The sequence below is a fragment of the Bidens hawaiensis genome, unplaced genomic scaffold, assembly GCF_021521415.1.
Source record: "Bidens hawaiensis isolate Kalapana, Puna unplaced genomic scaffold, B.hawaiensis_p1.1 tig00012058_1, whole genome shotgun sequence".
Lineage (NCBI taxonomy): Eukaryota > Viridiplantae > Streptophyta > Magnoliopsida > Asterales > Asteraceae > Bidens > Bidens hawaiensis.
The window spans coordinates 630307-639803 of NW_027491969.1; positions in this window are offsets into that span (position 1 = coordinate 630307).

Genomic DNA, 9497 nt, shown 5'->3' on the forward strand with positions numbered 1-9497 from the left:
ACTTTCAGGTTGAGGATTAGAGATTTCCGCTTGGACGTGCGAGAGACTACTCGGACGGTTGAAGGCACATCTAGTCGAAGAATTAATAACGCAAACTGTTTCTTTTAAATTATTACCATAAGTATTTAAATTTTGATTTTGGTCACTTTCTCGGGTTTTGGGAATTTTGATGTTATCCATTCCGCTGTTTACTACTCTGAAACGATTTTAATGAGATGAAGATTTCAAATAAAACGAATATTTTATTTACAATTGATTTTGGACACCTGTACCCGTGTTTTGGGATTTTTAATACTTAAACTTTTTCCGATGTTATTTACTCTGAACTGGTTTTAAATACAAAGGGAATTGTTTGGTTTTTAATTTTTGTGAATTTGTGGACGTGATTACCAACTATAGGATTCCCGGGATTCGGGATCTTACAAGTTGGTATCAGAGCCATGGTTCGAGGGATTCGAGCATTCTCGAATGCTTGGACTCGAACTAGAAAAAAAAAAGACTAGAAATGCCAACCGCGAGTAGCTGCACGCCAAGAGGTAAATTTTTATATTTGTTTATTCGTTTTTATAAGTAATTGGGTACCATTACGTGCATCCTTGTTTAAGTGTTAGATAGAATGCTAATATGGTTAGGGGCAGGGGGTGCTTAGGATGGGCGGGTAAAGAAAAAAATTAATAACACCTGATCAACGTTATTAGCAGTTTACCGTTACCTACCATGTTCTAAACGCTACCTGTGCTTGATTGTGTTAGGGTTATGTCTTTGTAGGGATAGGATATGGCTAATGCTCGTGTCATTAGCGTTAAAGTTCCTCTCATTCCTTAAATTCCCCCGTTCATTTCTTATCCTCTCGAACGCTTTGCGTGTAATTGTTTAGCTGAGGCTTACCATACTAACACTCTAGGTTTCTTACTACTTGTTGAGCTTTAAGCTTCGTTTCTGTTTGACTCAGGCACTAGTAAATGTTTTGTCCCTATCGTCCTCTTGTGTGATTAGATGATTAGGTTTCGTCTCCATCCGCATCTGTTCTTGTTGTGACGGGATTCGGGGACGAATCCCATTGTAAGGAGGGTTGACTTGTAACGCCCGTAAATTTCGTTAATCGGCTCGATCGTTTATAAATGTTGGTCAAAAAGCCGGGGTTTCATCTTTCTAATTTAGAGCCTTGTAATATGTTTGAAAAGTCCGTTTGTCCATCCTTTTTCCCAAAACATCCCCTCTTACGACTTAAAGTGTTAGTTTAGTATGTAGCACCCGACATTTTCGTTTATTGGCACGCACGTTGTAGAGTTTGTATATTTATCGGGTTTGATCCGACATTATTCGGGGACCTCCTTGTCATTCTCATAAGTCTAAGTATCTAACCTTTCATCCAAGTTATCACCATTTGCAAAGTTGAATGACTAGAATGTAAATTAATTATCATAACATAAAACAAAAGTAAACCCTAACCCTAAACCTATTTGCAGCCGTCGAACTTGGACCCCCCCTGCTCGTTTTTCTTCTGCCCAGCCAAGTTTTAGCCTTGAAAACTTCAATTCAAGGTCGGTTTTATGATTCCCCATGTCTTTTAGACCTTAATTGATTATATTAACGCGCTTATTGGTCGTTAAGATTGAGTTTTGATGATAACAGCTTGCTGACAGATTCGTATACGTTTATTGTAGGGTCTGTAACTCGATGAAAATATATTGTTTTTGATCGATTCTTGTTTCTATGATGTTTTACTTTGAGTCTAGTTTCCAGAAAAGATAATACGTAATTTTTGGATGAGATTTGAATGGTTTTTATGAATTTATAAAATCGAGTGTCAAAGCTGATGCGGGATGACGGATTCTGGTCTGTTTCCCGACATCATAACCTTTTTTCAACAAGTCCAAATTGGTTGGTTCCATTTCTGGAAGTTATTGTTTTTAGTTAGGAACCAAACCCAATTGGAATCGTTTAATTTGGTTTGGTAATGAATTTTATAAAAATAAAACCATTTTGTTGTGCGCTGAAATAGCTGCACATACCTTTCTGTGTTGGAAGAATTTTTATGATTTTTGGGTCCAATAGAAAAATATAATAAAAATATTTTTATAAACCTAAGACATTTTTTAAAGTCTGGTAAAAATTTAATAATTTAATTCAAAGGTTATCCTATGTAATTAAATGCATCTACGCATGCTAAAATCTCCACGTTTTACTCGTTATTAATCAACAAGTTCGTTTCAGGCTTAACCGGTGGTTTTGGTTAGTTGAAAGGTTTTAGGGGCCTCGGGCCAAGTGGTTGGGCTGGCCAAGTGTTGGGCCTCGGGCCAAGTTGTTGGGCCTGGGGCCAAAGTGTTGGGCCTGGGGCCAAAGTGTTGGGCTTGGGCGGCCCTTAGGCAAGTGTCTCCTTGCGGTCTAGATTAGTAACGCGTTGTGTATAATTTACAAGCCCTTACTTGTGAGTGTGCACTTAGGGATTTCCTAGCTCGTTGCACGTGTTCTATCGATTCCATGTGAGTTCATGATGCCCTTTTTACTCTTTTACGTTTTGGGCTAGCATAAACACCGAAATACAATTTTAAACGATTTTACTCCTTACAATGATTTGAATAGTTTTACATGGTCTCACTCGTGATGGTGCATTTTGAAAGCTATATTTGAATTATTTTATATGCCTTAGGATATTTTAGACTCGTTCATGGTCTTGTGTCCTTAAGGTTACATACACTATTGATGGTCTAGACTCGAGAACGTTAGTAGACTTGGTATTAATTGAATATGAGTAGACCTAGCTACTTAGTTCCCGCATAGGATGATATATATATATATATATGTATGTATATATGGAGGTATGTATGTACGTATGAGGATGTGTTACCTTATAGCCTACGATTGTGTAATGATATTTAGTTCCTCGTGACTAAGAATGATGTATGTAGGCTTATTGATGTGTGTGTGCATGGTGATTCACGGCCGGGTCAAATATATTACTCGGGTTGTACCCGTGGTGGAGAGGCCCGTGTGACGTGATCATCATTTTGGCGGGTCGAATATATTACATGGGTTTTAAAATCCCGTGGTGAAGGGGCCCGTTGATGTTGAGCCGTGATCGTGTCAAATATATTACTTGCGGAAGACCCGGGGTGAGGAGGCCCGTATCTCGTGCTTGGATGTATGAGCTGGGATCGGGTCAAATATATTACTTGGGGAAGACCCGGGGTGAGGAGGCCCGTATCTCGTGCTTGGATGTATAAGCTGTGACCGAGCCAAATATATTACTCGGGTTTGACTAGTGGTGGAGAGGCTCGTGTCACATGCTTAGGTCTTACCGCGTCCGGGTCAAATATATTACTCGAGTCTTGACTCGTGGTGGAGAGGCCCGTGTACGTGTGTTCGACGATGATTGTATTATTTGGTGAGTTATATATAATTTATTTTATTTATACATTCTCTATTGTTTATAACTATAGCTTTGAAATAAAGTATGAATTATTGTTTATGAAATCTTGAACTCACTTAGCTCAAGCTGACTTTGTGTGTATGTTAGATTGACTTTAAGGTTGAGGATTAGAGATTTCCGCTTGGACGTGCTAGAGACTACTCGGACGGTTGAAGGCACATCTAGTCGAAGAATTAATAACGCAAACTGTTTCTTTTAAATTATTACCATAAGTATTTAAATTTTGATTTTGGTCACTTTCCCGGGTTTTGGGAATTTTGATGTTATCTATTCCGCTGTTTACTACTCTGAAACGATTTTAATGAGATGAAGATTTCAAATAAAACGAATATTTTATTTACAATTGATTTTGGACACCTGTACCCGCGTTTTGGGATTTTTAATACTTAAACTTTTCCGTTGTTATTTACTCTGAACTGGTTTTAAATACAAAGTGAATTTTTTGGTTTTTAATTTTTGTGAATTTGTGGACGTGATTACCAACTGTAGGATTCCTGGGATTCGGGATCTTACATATATATATATATATATAATATAGAACAATTGAAAGAAAAACACCGGAAAAGTGGTAAGATTGTCGGGGCAAAGTTTTGGTCCCCTTTCATGGTCATAATTCCCCCAAATCAAATTTGCTTAGCTTTGTTAAAAATGTGGTCGAGTAGTATTCTAGGAAAGGTTAGCATGCTTTCGGTTTATCAAATCACATAACATGCCCACTGTCACCTGTGTATTTGGAAAACAAAGAGTGGCAACGAATTGGTAATTCTCTGTTAGAACTTGTGCCATCAATGCACTTCGAGACCTTAGCTTGGCATAAATGCAAAAGTGATTGAGGCACTTAGGTTAAAGCCTCGTCTCGGATGAGTGTGAGTGCGGGTTTTGGGGGTTGGGCCTCATAAATTACATATATGGGCATGGGTAATGAGAGGGGCGGAGGGTTGGTTCATTTAGAAAACCTTATTGGACCAATTCTTTGTATTTGATCAAACCCCGATATTTTTGTGAGACGATCCGGCTTGATAGGTTGTTCTTTGAAATTGTAGTTGTTTGTTATTAATCAACAGAGAGTAGTAGTTAATTGTTTATGCAAGTTATTATGTGTGAAAAAAAAAGGAAAAGTCGAGGCAATGTTCAAGCCTTTTGGTTCGAGTTCGTGATACAAGCTGTTATGTATATAATAGTGTGTTCTTTTGTTTATTTTAGTTTTGATGTAACAAGCCGGATCGAATCAATTGAGCCACTTTCAATATTCCCCATTCCATACCTTTACACCTAGCCCCATTACAACCCATTTAAGACCTCTTGATTTGCGTTTCTGTTAAAGCACAAGTAGGTGGAGATTTGACGGTGGTACAAGCGTATGCGAGGAGAATCGAGCATTATTGTGATATTCGGAACGGTCACCAATTAATGAGTTAATGAGTGACGGTGTGTTATGTGTGAGTAAAGACCGAAAGCATGTTAAGGTTGACTAGAATTCTATGTTTTAAAATGTAATGTCAAGTAAGCTAGTGCAAACCTCTAATTATGGGGAATAGGGTATGACTCGGGACCTCAACTGAGCCGGTCTTGTGGTTTGTTTGGTGGTATGTTTTGAAAGCAATTGTGGTTTAAGTGTTGCTTGAGGGCAAGCAATGTGTATGTGTGGGGATGTGTCGGGTGGATCATAGAGCCACCCTTAAGTGTAGTAATTTCAGTTAAATAATGTGCGTTTATGTTTAATTTCAAGGACTTGGGTTACTACACTATATCATGTTATTGTAGGTTTAAAAAGCTAAAGGACGGCGTTACAAGACCATAGGCGAAAACGGTGAAGAAAAAGAGCTGGAATGAGAAGATTATGAAGAAATCAAGAAAAACGGGAGCCAGCCCCACCGTGGCGCACGGTTCATACCGTGGACCACGGTCCATCTGAAGCAAAACAAACAGATTACACCGTACCGTGGAAGAAGGTTAGGACCGTGGCTTGGACCGTGGCCCATGGTCCGATCGTAACAGCTAACTAAATTTGGCTTTAATTGGCCGTTTTGGCTAACCTTTTCATTATCTTTTGATCAAGAAACTTTAGAGGACGAATTCTGGGAGTAAAGAACAATATTTGGTAATTGGTAATCATTGTGTTTTGCATTTTGATTCATTTGATGTTGCATACAATTGATATTATAATGATTTCTCAAACCATGAGCTGCTAATCCCTCTTGGTGATCATCTTGGATGTAGGGTTTAATTGATACACTATGTTATGCTTTGATTTCTAGAATAATGACTTTGCAATGCTTGTGAGTTGTTATGGTGTTTGATTAATTGTTTGTAAATTGTTGCTTGTGTTCGATCATGATTTAAACCATACGTTCTTGGTGTCATTGGCAATTGAGATATCATGGGAAGAATTAGGGTTAAACATTAGTCAATGGATTATCGGGTAACAACCTTGCATTTTGTTAATCCAAGTACTTAGTTCCCTTTTATCACAAATAAGTAAACAAACATGAACTATGTCTAGGTGGTTCTTTCTAGTATGCATGAACATTAGTGTTGATTTAAACCTGAAATCTAAGATGATCGCTTTCGTTTAATTTGTTTACAAATCTCAATAGTTGTTTTGCAAGTGTGTTATTTTATTTTAGTTAATTTAAAAATCAAACAATCAAATCTGAATTTACTTTATACAATTTTAGTTTAATTCTATTTTCTATTAAATCTACTTCTTAACACATTTTCCACAAACTCCTCGTGTTCGATACCCATTTACTGCTATCTATTTAGTTGTAATTGGTTTATTTTTTAGTGAGTCTTCGACCTCACATCATCACTTCAGGCTGAACAGGTTGCTGACTTTGTATGGGTTCACTCTCTATATCACTTTGACCTTCATTAGAAACTTCAACTGCTCCTTGATTGCATCTCTCAAAGGTAAATCCATTTGGCTCAGGAGCAACAGATGACCATAGCTTGTCCAGATTAACTTGTTTTTGTTTTCCTTTATCTTCAAAGCTAGTTTTGTACATGTTGTCATCCATGTCTTCATTATAAATCTTGAATGACTTGATCATGATCTCCAAGTCAAACAACCATTTGGGACCTTCAACATTATTGAAGTGGTTTTCATTGAATATTATCTCTGAAGACTCAATGACTACCATGTGCTCCTTCACATAGACTCTGTAAGCCTTTGAATGAGATGAGTATCCTACAAAGAAACATTCCAGAGATTTTGACTGGAATTTGTTTAGATAGTTCTTTGTATTCAACAGTGAGCATCTGCAGCCAAAAGGCTTTAAGAACATCACATAAGGTTTTCTTTTGAAGGAAACCTCATATGGAGTCTTATTTTGAGCCTTGTTTAGTAGAACCCTGTTTTGCACATAACATGCAGTGTTGATTGCTTCTACCCAGAATGTGACTGGAAGATTTGCATAAGCAATCATGGTCCTTGCAGCTTCAATTAGTGTTCTGTTTCTTCTTTCTACAACACCATTTTGCTCAGGAGTTCTAGGTGCACTATATTGCTGAAAAATCCCCTTAGAAGTGCAGAATTCTTCCATTATTCCATTCTTGAATTCTGTCTCATTGTCACTTCTAATAACTTTCACTTTCCCTTCAAGTTGATTTTCCATTTTCAGCACATAGGATCTGATTAACTCTGGGGTTTCTTCTTTGCTGCTCATGAAGTATACCCAAGTATATCTTGAGTAATCATCTGTGATAACTAGGCAGTATCTCTTCTTTCCAATACTTGGAACACTCACTGGACCAAACAGATCCATGTGTAGTAGTTCCAAGACCTCATCAATGGTATTTATCAATTTGCTCTTACGTGAGGATTTATGTTGTTTCCCTTTGAGACAAGATGTACATTTTCTTCAAGCTTAAATTCTCTTGTGGGAAGGCCAACAACATGTTCACCTTTCACTAGCTTGTTCATATTCTTCAAGTTGACATGACACATCTTCCTGTGCCACAATTTGGTCTCATTTTCAGTGGCTTTGGAAACAAAATGTTGGTACATGATGTCAGTAGTTCAGTATATAGTGTCTGTAATCGAGTTAGCATGTTTTGTATTAAGCGAAGTTGTCTCACAAGTTCGCCTGATATGGGCGAACTTGTGGAACAAGCGAAGTTAGTGACAACTTCGCCTAAACATGTTAGGCGAAGTTGTCGTATGTTATAAATGTTTAGCTGCGGCTAGGTTTTGTTACAAAAAAAAAACAAAGAAGTTTAGAATTCGTGTAATCAGTGATCGGTGTATCACGTGTTTCCAGTTGCAATACAACGTGTTCTTTGTTTATTGTAACGTGTGTTTGATTGTATTTAACGTGTATCGTCTTCTACGCTCGTATCGTCTTACGTAGGGATTCCGCACCTACGTAGAACGAGATATTCCGTGTAGATCCGGCTGGGAACCTACAATTGGTATCAGAGCGTTTGCTCATGATTGTGTGGTTCGGGATTATCACACAAGTGTAGAAATCGTTCCGTTCGACTATTCGCGGGACGAGTTTACGTTAATATACCGAGTTTTTGTGTCCTACTCACCTCCCACCATCAAATACAACCCATTACACTCTCGCATACCTCGCAAAACGTCAAAATCTAACCTGCAAAAACAATTGTTCATCAGGCGAAGTTGCCGCTACTGTTTGTAGGGTTTAGGCGAAGATATAAGGTTAAGCGAAGTTATTAATAACTTCGCCTACCTCACAAGTTCGCTTAACTTAAGAGAAGTTACCTACAACTTCGCCTAATCAGGCGAATTTAAAAAGGAGCGAAGTTAATAATTCAAGCGAAGTTAAGACTTAAACGAAGTTAAGTTTAACTTCGCCTACAGTACTGTTAAGAATAAAATTTTTATTTTTTTGATTTCTTTGAGTGCTCGTTTGTATTTCTTCCAAAGATGACTTCTATAAATATTACGGAACTGGTGAAAATGGAAGTGGAAGCGGGTTCAGCTACTAAGGCACCGAAAATGCTTAAGGGAACCGATTTCGTGGCTTGGAAAGATCGGTTTGAGCAGTATGTTAAATATCATGATGCTAAGATGTGGGTATGCATTCAAGATGGATACATTCCACCAACGGCTTTGTATGAGGGTCGTGAACAAATTAAGAAATACAACAAGATGGAAGAGGAAGAAAAGATGATGTATGAGGCTGAAAGCAAAGCTCATGCTGCGATAACAATGGCTCTTCCACAAGAGATTCTTCACACCTTCAGGAAATATAAAACCGCTAGAGAGCTATGGGAAGCGCTTGAAAACCAATTTGAAGGTAATGTGGGGATACGTGCATCCAATATTAAGCTACTCAAAACCCAATTCTCAGTGTTCAAGTACTTGAAGAATGAATCACTTGATGATATCATCACAAGATATTATCACCTGATGACCGAACTCAGCAATTATTCCATTGTTTACAAAGAAGAGGAGATCGTAGAAAAACTCCTTGATGCTCTCCCACCGAAATGGGAGATGTACACTGTCTTGATGAGAGAAGATAAAGAGTTTGCCAACATTGACTTGGAAACAACAGTCAACAAACTACGAACTTTTGAACTTAACATGGTTCGAAAAGAGACACCAACTGATCAGGTTCAGGATCCGGGAATGTATGGTGCGAAAGTTAATTCAAGTTCAAGTTCAAAGTCCGAATCATCTGCTTACTTCTCAAAGGGAGACTCGAGCTCTAACTTAACTCATGAAGGTCATGTAACTCTCAACATGGATGGTGATGTGTGTTTCGTAGCTGGTGGAACAAACACTTCTAAACCTCAAACAACAAAGGGTAGTTTTTCTTCAAGTGTTCCGAACAACAACTACTCTCAGATGCCCATGAGTGTTAAATCTACTGAACAGCAGTTTGCTCTCTATGCATCTTTCATTGCTTCTTACGAAAATTACATTAAAGGTAAAATTGTTGACCCTGCAACTTTAGACGAAGACTATGATCAGATCGATGCTGATGATCTGGAGGAGATGGATCTGCAGTGGCAGATGGCGATGATAGTAAGAAGAGTTAAAAGGTTTATGAAGAAGACTGGTAGAAAATTCGTTGGTGAAAGACCAGGG